The following is a 9,874-nucleotide window of genomic DNA, read 5'->3' on the forward strand; positions in this document are numbered from 1 at the left end:
AGCCCAGAGGCACCTTTGTTAACATATATGTAAATTACATGGTGTAACACATTATAAAAGCAAATAGGTGTGTTACAAGCAACTGATGATTTATGACACGCGAGACTACACGTAGCTTGGCGCGAAGGCTTGAATTCAACATGGGCGTAGGTCGTGGATTGGAAAGCACTAGACACCCTTCCTATAAAGAATACGCTAAGTTTTTCCTAGATTTCCAAAATGAAACATTAAAAGTAGAGGCCGGTCATACTTCCTTATTACATAAATGTCACTAAGCTAACAGATATGCTCTGACACGGAGCTGATATGGCTTCATATGTGAGCCTTACATAATATCACATGGGTGCTCCCAGGTGATTTCGAGGCAAGCTATACCTAACTCTAGGTGCCAGAATGTATGGCCGTCACAGTCTCCCTCACCTATTTTACAGACGTCTTCGTCGCATTACCCTGACAAGCTCTTCAATCTTCTGCTTGAAAAGTAATAGGTTATCTGCACTCTCTTAAGTAATTTCACATTCTGGCATGTTCTTCTATCCGACGAAAATTCCACATGTTACTACTGACTTGATACTTTCAAGAATTTGGTCGACAACACGCTTTGATTGAATAGCTAAATGAGAAGGCATATGTGTTAGAATGTTGTGCGCGGGATTTACTGGATCTGCATGATACGTCTTGAAACTTCTTGCATAGAAGACATGATGAATGCTACGCAACTAGTACGGTAACAAAAACTTAGCAAACATATACGTTCTTGGACTTTGTCCCTGATAGCCTGAAACAATAGTGTGAGGAGTTGAATGTTATTGGCTAGTGATAAGTTCAAAAGGTCTCTTGTTGGAGGAAGAACTCTTTTGAATGTTGAAATTGAACTGTGCGATATCAAGAAGATTTGCCCAATTCATATGGTTGGCATTGGCAAGATGCCTCAAATACTGCAACACGGAATTGAATATCTTCGTTTATCAATCTGTTTGAAGATATCCACAGGTTGAAAAATCAAGCTGAGACCCAAGTAATATGCACAGTTCAACTCATAACTTCCCTGTGAATTTTGAATCTCTATTACTGATAATACTTTTGGGCACACCCCAATACTTGATGACATTCTTGTGAAGTAACAAAGAAACTTCATTTTCAACCTGAACTTGAAAGTAACTTGATTTCAAACCCAACTTTAAAGAGTATTTAACTACAACAAGTTTATCAAATAAGTCGGCAATCTATGGGATAGGATATTTGTTCTTGATGGTGACCTTGTTTGACGCTCAATAATTGACACAACTTCGTAATGACCCACCATATTTCTTCTAGAACAAAACAAATGCCCCATAAGGTGCCTTGGAAGGTCTGACATACTTAGATTCCAGAAGTCTATCATGTTGCTTGCGTAACTCAATTAATTCCAGAAAACTTATCTTGTAAGGCCCCCTTGCAGGAAACGTAATACCAGCTACTAGTTTATTCTGATGATCAATTGACCTATGTAGTGGTAGGGCCTTTTGAAGCTCATTCGGCATCACATCCTCAAATTCTATTAATACCTGTGTAACTTAAATGGGAGTTGAACTATGGTCCTGATCATCAGGTTCAACTCGCAAGGTAGCAATGTAGGTTTGCTCACATTTCTTCAACATTTTCTTTAATCGAATGGTTAAAATCATATTTTCATCTTCCTTGCCGGTGAAGATGGGAATGAAACTTGGCCATTCACCTAACATGCCCAATGTGTTGACAAATGGCATCGGAACAACCCTATTTTGTTGCAAAAAATCCATCCCAATGATAACTCTGAATTCATTGAGTAGAACTATGAGTAAACCAAATTTACCCTTCTATGTACCTATCTTGATGGACATGGACTTGGTCAACTCTTGGATAGGAGTGGCTTGGGAGTTTACAGCTTTCATATGACTTGAATCTTTCTTGAGTTGGATATTAAGGCATTTTGCTTCTACAGGGGGTATGAAGCTATGTGTAGCTCTTATATCAACCATTGCCTAGGTGGTCTTACTACCAACTTCGATATCATCAAACATAAAACCCTTTCGTTGACTTTTTTGAGTCTCAGATGTCTGTTTCATTACATTCAACAAATGCATGGCTCTCATGTGAGGAAAATCATCATCATCTCGCCCACTCGTACTCTTGTGACTAAGGTCACTCTAGGAAACTAATAATACGTTCAACTTGCTCCGTTATAAGCATTTGAGTGTCTTATGAAGACCACCATATATAATGTATTTAAGCTTGTAGTAGTGATTGGCAATCGATGTACTTATTCTCTTTGAAAGAGAGGAATTTCGTTGGGATCCCTAACTAGAATTATGTATGTGCCCTTCATTCTTACCATTAGAAAACTTATGAATGTGCTCATGTTGCTGGGAGTACCCTTTCGAGTAAGTGTGTACCTTCTGTTTGCTCCCATCCGTGGGAATGTAATCAGTCAACCGCTCGGCTGTAGTAATTGCAAACGTGAGATCTTGCGCATGTTGCCTTTGGAACTCTGTCTGAACCCAATGTTTGAGCCCTTCTTGGAATGAGAATAACTTGTCTTTCTCTCACATGTCATGAATATCAAGCATTAAGGTGGAAAATTGTTTGACGTAGTCATGTACTGTACCTATTTGGTGGAGTTGCCTCAACTTTCTACAAGCAATGAACTCCACATTCTCTTGTAGAAACTGATGTTTCAACTCCCGTTTAAGGTCATCCCATGTATTGATGGAACATTGGCCACTTTCCATCTCGGTGTACTTTGTTCACCACTATAGTTTGGCATCACCTACAAGATACATAAAAGCTGTTGTGACTTTTACCTCTTCTGAATCCAAAAGAACTATATGGAAGTACTATTCCATGTCAAACATGAAATTCTCAAACTTTTTCGCGTAGCGTGCACTACTAAATGCGCATGGTTCTACGACTTGTAAGCTCTAGGAAAGAGCTTCACTACTGTAGGCCGTTCATTACCGACAGCTCTGACAAGGAAACATACCTTAGTAGTAAGCTCTGTGATTTATTCTTGTAAGTTGGCTAGGAATCCTCAGATATCTTCTTCGAGGTCAACTAATTTAGCATTAAGGATTACAGATTCTTCCTCCAGCTGAAAGCGCCCTCGATCCGCGGGGTGCGTAGATCCGCTTTTGACCATTGAGGTTTGGGAGTCGCCACCTAGTTATTATGGTCTAGGAACCAAACTGACTCTAAAACGGATAATGAACTAATCTACTACAAAAAATCTGAATCCGGGGATCATGTTACGGGGTTGGAAGGTGTTAGGCACCAACCTCGCCCGACCATTGCCGGTCTCTACTTATCTCAAATAAATCTACATCGCTAATGACAAACCTAGATTAAAAAATAATAAAAAACTTACCTTCGATCAGCAAAAGTGCTATTCCCTCAGATCTGGTGAAAACGGCTCCTTGTACCGTATTCCTTACTTCGTTCTATCTCCGGATCTGATTTCTGATCTCCGAGGTAAGGTATCTCCTTCTTCGATCTAGGTGCTTCGAATTTGTTGTGGATTTTTGGGATGTTTTTGAGAGATTTTTGGGTGTTTTTTAGGCTAAAATCGAAGCAGGGGTGTTAGGTAAGGAGTTGAGGCTCCAAAATTAGGGTTTTGGAGAGGTTGTGGAGGTTTCTTCACCTACTTTTCCTCAAGTTTTTTCTTTGATACGAAAATAGGGTATGGAGGCTCCTATTTATAAAGTTTTTAGAAGCATTAGGGTTTGATTAGGGTTTTTTTTAGAGTTTTAATTAGGGTTTTAACTTTGGTCTCGTGAGATTGACTTTATTAGTTTAGACTAGGGTTTTGATTTAGGGTTTTGACTTTAGTCTTATGAGATTGTCTTGATTAATTTAGATTAGGGTTTTGATTTAGGGTTTTGACTTTAGTTTTATGAGATTGACCTTAATACTTGACTTTAGTCTTACGTAATTGACTTTAATTTTGACTTTAGTCTTATTTGATTGACTTTAATATCTTGACTTTAGTCTTGCTTGATTGACTTTAAATTTTTGGAGAACCCCTCTCTATTATATCTTTAATTCTTTGGACCCCCAAATGGAGGGGTCCTTAAAGAAATATCTTGTGAACCCTCAACAATTTTGCTTGAAAACCTGATTGATAAATTTTTTGGTTTAAATTTTAATAATTAATTTTATTAATGTTTCACTTTACATTATTTAATGATTTATTTATTAATTTTGAAAATTTTAATTATTAAAATTGTGAAATTACCATTTTGCCCTCGGAGAGGATTTTTTACGTTTTAAGTCGTTTTTCAATGTTCCAGGATGTTTTGGAATCAGTTTTTCATAAAGAATTTAATGGGAATGTTGGTTTTTGTCATTTATGAAATTTTTTGTGTGAAATGGTCTTGAATTTTATGAGGGGTATTTTCGTAATTTTGTCAAATTTTGTGAAAATTGACGAATTGATTTATTTGGTTTCGATTTATCGTTTTATGTATTTGAACGGATTTTCCTAAGCGTAATGTAGGCTCTAGGGTTGTTTTGATGTTAGGGGTATTTTGGTAATTTAGTTATTTTTAGTGATTTTTATCGTGAAGCTTCTTTTTGGTTTGCAAGATGATGATTTCTATGTTTCTGGGGTCGTATTTTCCTAGTGTAGCGTGGTTTTTAAGTTTTGTCAGTTCGAGATACCTTATCCGGATTTCTGAAACATATCTGGTAAGAAAATAAAGCATTGGAATAGACATCCATCATTGGGAATCTTTGCGATCGGGTTGACGACTTGATTACTCAGGCGGATGCAAAAATGGGGTGTCTACACCAGCATGTTCTGGCTATCATCTAGTTGTGCAATACCATCAACGAGACTCGATAATTGGGTTATCTTATCTTCGAGTAGCTCAATACGTTCCTTGTTATTACGTGGGGTGGTATGGTTGGAGCAAGTTAGTCCATGGTATTTTTCTCTCCTCTTGTCATTGTTTGCGTAAACTAAATGGAACTGGGGGAAGAGCTTGGTGATGAAACAAACTTGAACATGTAACCAACGTGATTTTGATACCGACTGTGCTTTGATACCAATTGTTGTCACACAACTTGGCTCTGATACCAACTGTTGTCACACAACTTGGCTCTGATACTAATTATCACGGTCGTGTTCTTTTGGAGAAGGTCATACGACGCAAGGGGTGCTAATCCACAAGCAAGCCTTAAAAATAATATCCACACACACAATATATAGCTAGCAAGCAAGAGAACGGGAGAAACACGAGGCAAAGCTTAGAGGCAATTTTGTTGATATATATGCAAATTACACGATATAACACGTTACAAAAGCAAATAGGTATGTTACAAGCAATTGATGATCTATGACACATGGGACTCCATGTAGTTTGGTGCAAAGGCTTAAATTCAACGTGGGTGTAGGCCGGGGATTGGGAAGTACTAGACACCCTTCCTACAAAAAGTACGCTAAATCTTTCCTAGATTTCCAGAATGAAACATAAAAAATAGAAGTCGATCATACTCCCTTATTACATAAATGCTACTAAGCTAATAAATATGCCTTGACACTGGGCTAATATGACTTCATACGTGAGCCTTATATAGTATTACATGGGTGCACCCGGGTGACTCTGGGGCGAGCTTTACCTAACTCTAGATGTCAAAATGTATGGTCGTCATACTATGGGAAGATTATCCTCTTTAGGGTTAAGGGGATAAAAGAGGAAAAATAACCAAGTTACAATGATATTATTGAAAATGGGGTAGAAGAATAAAGGGAATAAAGTTGAAAGAATATTATTAAAAATGGATAGAAGAGAAAAGATAATAAAGTTGAAGAGGTATTTTTGGAAAGGGATGAGAGAAAAGGGAACAAAGTTGAAATTATTCCTCGAAATGTTTGCAAGGTTGAATTTGAATCTCTTTTTATGGGGTATAAACATTGGGGAGAAGATAACCATTGTGTTTTATCATATGGATTTATCGATATTACTTACTAGAAAAAAGAAATAAAAAACAATTAACTACTTTTTTATTAGATTCCTTGACAGAAGAAAAAAAATCTAGGTTATGTAAGCAACAATTGAATAAATCCTTACCTCAGCAATGTTGTATATATATATATATATGGGGGCGGTTCAAGGGACGTTTAAGAAAACTACTGAGAAACCGATGGATGTAAGTCGTTCGATTTGATAAAAACAACAGTTTGGATCGCTTAAGACGTCAATTCCAATATTTATATAATTCCAACACCTCCCTCATTTTTTTAATTTAAAAAAAAAATGAAATAAACTCTCTCTCTCTCTCTCCTGTCACTGTCTTATCTCTTTCTCTCTTTTTCTCTACCTATTACAGATCAATCTGTGAAGAAGATATCAGGTTGGGCTTAGTGTCAAGAACAACCCCAATGAAATGGATTCATGGGTTTCTTAATTCCAACCCTTCTTGTGATTTGTATGATAGAAGTTTTAATTCTTAAAATACATGTATGGTACTTGCAACGTGAAATCAGTTAACTTCATAACCCTTTGTAATTCAAATCAAATTGCAAACTGTGGCCTCTAATTCAAAATTTGGGGTCCTTTTTTTTTTTTTTTTTTTTTCTATTTTAGCTCCATCTTTGAACTCACTTAATATTGGGTTTGGTCTGATACAATGTTAATGACCCATAACCGACATTCCACAGCTTTAATGGCAGCACATGAAACATGATAGTTTCATTTAAAATTTTGAGGTATGATGGCTGTAAAGATTTTAAGCTTTTTTGATTGAATTGAAACCACAAGAACTTCAAGACTCTTTAATGGGTCTTTTTGGCTTCATAGCCTTTTAAGTTGGGGGGAAAAAAAAGAGGATACGAGAGAGAGATACCCATTTATCAATGATGGATAGATGCTGAAAATTCAGATGATGCTCCTCCCTACACATGTTCAGCCCAGTCAACCCATCATAATCTTAGCCCATATCGTCTGTCGAATCAAATTGGACGATTTAGATGTAAAGAGGGTTAAGGGGGTCAACATATTTTCAGTTCTCCCATCTTTAATGGCAACTTTAACAGAGAGAGAGAGAGGGTTTCGTTTGATTTCATATTGAGAGAGAGAAAAGACAGTGACGAGAGAGAGAGAGAGAGAGAGAGAGAGAGAGAGAGAGAGAGATGAGACAGTGACAAGAGAGAGAGAGATTTTATTTCATTTTTTTTTAAATTAAAAAAATGAGGGAGGTGTTTGGAATTATATAAATATTGGAATTGACGTCTTAAGCGATCCAAACCGTTATTTTTACCAAATCGAACGACTTACATCCATCGGTTTCTCAACAGTTTTCTTAAACGTCCCTTGAATCGCCCCCTATCTATATATATATATAGGGACATGATCGTGATCCAACATCCAACGTGTTTTGTAAACTTGGATTAGAAGTTTCGAAATGGACTAATAATTAGTGAGGATGATTTCCTCACCATAGAGATCATCATTATCAAAAATCAACTCATTTTGAAATTTCTAACTCCAATTCACAAAACTTGTTAGATAAAACATTGGATTTTTTTATATTTTATATCATGGGTATCCCATGGTCACACGCACCACTCCCTTGAAAAGTCCTACATGCAACAGATTGAATCAAGGGTCAACTAGACCTTGGAGGGTGGCCCCAAGAAATTCAAAGCTTTGTGGGATTTCGAATACTTGACCTACTCTTCCAACAATTGGATTTCTGACTTACCTGGTTGAAAGTGCCATCAATCTACGAGTTGCAGATCCGCTTTTTGGTGTTTAGGAGTCGCCACCTAGTTATTATGGTCTACAAACTAAAACATTGACTCTAAATAGAAAAAAATATTGACCTACAAAAAGAACGGATTCGGAGATCACATTACGGGATTGGAATGTGTTAAGCACCAATCCCGTCCGGCAAATGCCGGTCTCTACTTTTTTCAAAAATTACATTGCTAAAAAATGACCTAAAAAATAAAAATAAGATAAAAACCTAACTTACTTGGGTGATTGTGACAATTGATTCCCTTAAAGCTGGTGGAAAGCATCCTCGTGTGAATTTTCCTACTTTTTCTGTGTTACTAGATCCGCTTCTGATCTCCAAGATGAGGTACTTTCCTCATAGATCTGAGTATTTTCTAGATTTTCTGGGTATTTTTTGAGGAATTCTGGATTTTTTTGAGTAAAAAACAGGGTTTGGGTGTAAGGTAGGGAGTTAGGACTTTAGATTTAGAATTTTGGGAAGGCTGAGAGTTTTTTACCTATTTTTCCTAGGATTTTTCTTGACCTGTGAGATTGGGTTGTGGAAACTCCTATTTATAGAGTTTTTTTGGAGTTTTTTAATTTTATTAAGTCTCATTAAGATAAGGTTAATTAGGGTTTCCATTCTTACGTACAGTGAAAAAATATTTTTTAGTTTTTTAGGAGAACCCCCCTGATTATATTTTTAATTCTTTGGAACCCCAAATAGAGGGGCCTTCTAATAAATATCAAGTGGGCCATTACTTAAAATTTAGCCTGTGAGCTTAATTAATTGATTTTATTTGTTTAAAAATAATTTAATTTAATTTATTAAGATTTCACTTTACGTTAATTAATTTTTTAATTATTAATTTCAAAATTTAAAATTTTTAATATTAGAAAATTATCTTTTTTGCTCTCAAAGAGGGTTTTTGCGTTTTGAGGTTGTTTTTTGATGTTTTGGGATGTTTTGAAATCAGTTTTTCGTAAAGAATTCAATGGGAGTATCAGTTTGTCAATTATGGGTTTTTAGTATGAAATGATCATGGACCTTGTGAGGGACATTTTCATAATTTTGTCGAATTTTGTAAAAATTGACGAAACAGTTTATTTGATTTTCCTAAGTGTAATGTAGGTTCTAGAGATGTTTTGATGTCAGGGATATTTTAGTAATTTGATCATTTTTAGTGATTTTTCTCATAAAGCTTTTTTTTGTCTCAAAATGATGATTTCTATGTTTTGGGGTTATATTTTTCTAGCGTAGCGTAGTTTCTAAAGTTTTGTTCATTTGAGATACCTCATCTGAATTTCTGAAACATATCTAGTAAAAAACAAAAAAACATTGGAATATTTATCCATTATTGGGAACTGTCACAATCGGGTTGACGAGTTGATTAATCAGACGAGTGTGAAAATGGGGTGTCTACACATAGGTTCGTCGTTTAAAGTAAAAGACGTCAAATCATTTTTGTTGAAATGCACTTAGATTGTAAATCTCATATCCATTTTTCATGATTGGTTCAATCCCTGTCAGATTCTTAGCCTGGGAAACCGTTTTATTTATAACAGATTCCATCCCTGTCAAACTCAAAGCATGGGAGAATTATGTTTTCTTTTATTTTTTCAACCATTGCAATCATAGAGTGTTACGATAAATTTGAAAGACTCTTTCGTGTAGACTTACTAAAGGATCATCACAATCCCCTTAGTTCCTTCAAAAAGTTTTTTTTTTTTTTTTTTTTTTTATCATTTGAACGTATCTCATTAAAATAAAAATAAAAAAATAACATTTTTGCAAAATCAAAATTCAAATTTGTCAAAGGCTCGTTAGAAAACTCCCGGTTTAAAGTTTTTTCACCAAACTATCACAAATGTAAGACCTCACACGAGTTCCGCGCCATAAGGTCGAGGAAATTAAAAGGTTCACCCTGTCAGACCTCGTGCTTGGGTAGCCACTTCTTGTCATCAAATCTTTCAAATTAAATCGGTATTTTCAAAACTTGTCTGAGCAAAATCCTCAGACCCGTACAAATTAGGGTTTCATCTATTCTTTGTAATTCTTTGCACGTAATTCCTATAAAGAGAGGCAGCTGTAGACACCTAAATTTTATTGGACCCTCGACGCAATATGCTCCAAAACCCAT

This window comes from Akebia trifoliata, chromosome 10 (genome assembly GCF_017979445.1).
Source record: "Akebia trifoliata isolate Shusen 1 chromosome 10, ASM1797944v1, whole genome shotgun sequence".
Classification (NCBI taxonomy): domain Eukaryota; kingdom Viridiplantae; phylum Streptophyta; class Magnoliopsida; order Ranunculales; family Lardizabalaceae; genus Akebia; species Akebia trifoliata.